Source organism: Aedes albopictus, chromosome 1 (genome assembly GCF_035046485.1).
Source record: "Aedes albopictus strain Foshan chromosome 1, AalbF5, whole genome shotgun sequence".
In the NCBI taxonomy this organism is placed as follows: domain Eukaryota; kingdom Metazoa; phylum Arthropoda; class Insecta; order Diptera; family Culicidae; genus Aedes; species Aedes albopictus.
In genome coordinates, this window is record NC_085136.1 from 21,400,718 (window position 1) to 21,403,281 (window position 2,564).

General features: G+C 41.6%; 1 long non-coding RNA gene across 1 annotated transcript; it reads left to right on the forward strand.

The window, feature by feature from the left end:
* Window positions 1-923: 923 nt before the first annotated feature.
* LOC115269300 (uncharacterized) lies at window positions 924-1,385 on the forward strand. The gene is made up of 2 exons (XR_003898715.2): window positions 924-1,169; window positions 1,234-1,385. It is a non-coding gene; the product is annotated as an uncharacterized LOC115269300 (long non-coding RNA).
* The last annotated feature ends 1,179 nt before the right edge of the window (window positions 1,386-2,564 follow it).

Consider the following 2,564-nt stretch of genomic DNA (forward strand, 5'->3'; position numbering starts at 1 on the left):
TCTAGAAATTCTTCCAGGGATTCCTTCAGGAATACCCCCAGGGATTCCTTCGCGAATTCCTCCATTGACTCATCCAGGAATTCAGTCAGGTATTCCTCCAGGAATTTCATCCAAGATTTCCTCCAACAACTAATCCAGATATTTCTTCAGGATCCAAGGGATTCCTCCAGAAAATTTCTGCGGCTAATCTTCCCGGGTAATTTCTTCAGAAATTCCTCCAGGAATTTCTTCATGAATAACTGCTAATTTATGTATGAATTTATCAAGGTATTCCTTCAGAAATTCCTCCACGGTGTCCTCCAGAAATTCTTCCAGGAGTTCCTCCAGGAATTCCACCAGCAATTCCAACAGAGGTTTTTCCCGGAATTCCTCACAGGGATTCCCCCTTAAATTATTTCAGGGATTTTATCAGCCATTCTTCCAGGGATTCCTCCAGGAATTCGTCCTGGATATAGTCCAGGATATATTCCAGAAATTCTTTCAGCAAATATTCCAGGAGTTCTTTCAGGAATTACTCCAGGAATTTCTCCAGGAATGACTACAGGGATTACTACAGGAAATCGTTTAGGAATTGTTCCGGGAAACACCCCAGGAATTCTTTCAAGAAATATTCTAGGAATTCCTCCAAGAATAACTGCAAGAATTTCAACAGGAATTACTACAGGAATTTCTCCAGAAATTCCTTCAATTCCAGTTCTTGCGGGAAATACCTCACGTGAATTCGGAATCACTCGCATGAATTACTCCATGAATTCTTACAGGAAATAATTCATGAAATCCTCCAGAAATATCTCCTGAAAATAAAAATTGAAAAAAATATATTCAAAATTTCCAAGCAGTTCAAGGAAATCCTTAACAAATTCCTCTAAGAATTTCCCTGGAAAATTCTTTAAAAAATTCCTTCACAAATTACTACACACGCTTAAACTGCTCCGCACATCGCATGAGTAACAGTTACTCACTGTGGTGCATCGCTGCAAATCCGGGAGAATGTGTGGAAATTATGTGTAGGTCATACTCACGCCGTGAGCTGTTGGCCTGTTACTCATTTTTGAGCTCCTGGATTTTGTTGACAAACGCTCCAAAAAGCGAGCGTTTGTCAATTTTACAACAACAAAAAAATAAAGAAAAAATTGTGGTTGTTGTGATCACCAGAAGTCCCACTAAAAGTAAGTAATACAAACTAAAACCATTAGAATAAAGTAATTATATATTGTTTTTGTTAAAATTTAGGCACGTTGGTATACTCGTGATGGAGAAATCGCTACCGGTACCGGTAAAAAGCACCTGATTCAGAACCGCAATGAGTTGGGTCGATAGGTTTGTGCTTAAAATATTCCTGCTTTATTATGTATAAAATAATAATAAAGTTCAATTTTACATTATTTCGAACCATTGTTTTCTTATTTATCGAAAAATCATTTAAAAAACAATAAATTTAGTCAAATGTGTAACTATCACACATTTCCGAAGCAAGCGAAGCATTCGCATTTATGTGTAACAGTTACTCATTCTTCCGGAATGGTGACGAAACGCTTCAATGTGTGAAGCTTACTCATGCTGCTTTGGCTTTCAAGCCTTTGCTCAAAAATGAGTAAGGCCCCGCTTGCTCACTTTAGGAGTGCCATGGGATGAATATAAATTTGAGTAGATCTTGCTCATTATTGAGTGGACCGACCTCTGCGTGTGCAGTCTAAAGAAAGAACACTGCCCGTTATATCCGAGATTTGAACGCTTTGCTCCAAACTATGCAAGCTACCGCAACATTGCATGAGGCACCCTACACACTACTCAAACGGTTTGACGAACATTGACTCCGCCCCCAGGTTGGTGGTTGAGTTGGTGCTGTGTTTGACCGTGTGTGATGCTGTTTGACGAACCGATTTGGCAGTTCGTCAAACCGATTTGACGGTTGATGGTTTGGTTGGCAAAAATCAAACCAGTTTGATTTTACTCAAACCAACGGTGGGCGGAGCCAATGTTTGACGAACCGATCGTACCGTGTGTAGTGTTGTTGCACAAACATAGTGCGATTTCAAATGGGGGATGATGTTGGTGCAACCAAAGTGACATGTTGGTGCAACACGATTTGGCAGTTCGTCATACGGTTGCACAAACATTTGCTGGTTCGACCAACCTGGGGGCGGTGGCAATGTTGGTCAAACGGTTTGAGTAGTGTGTAGGGTGCCTGAGGGGCAAGGGGATCATTACCCTGTTACTGCTATCTATAAAGGTCCCATTAGGCACCCCACACACCACTCAAACCGTTTGACCAACATTGCTACCGCCCACTGGTTCGTCGAACCAGCTTATGTTTCTGCAACCGTATGACGAACTGCCAACATGTCACTGAGGTTGCACCTACATACTCTCCCATTTGAAATCGCACTATGTTTGTGCAACAACACTACACACGGTACGATCGGTTCGTCAAACATTGGCTCCGCCCACCGTTGGTTTGAGTAAAATCAAACTGGTTTGATTTTTGCCGACCAAACCGTCAACCGTCAAATCGGTTCGACGAACTGCCAAATCGGTTCGTCAAACAGCATCACACACGGTCA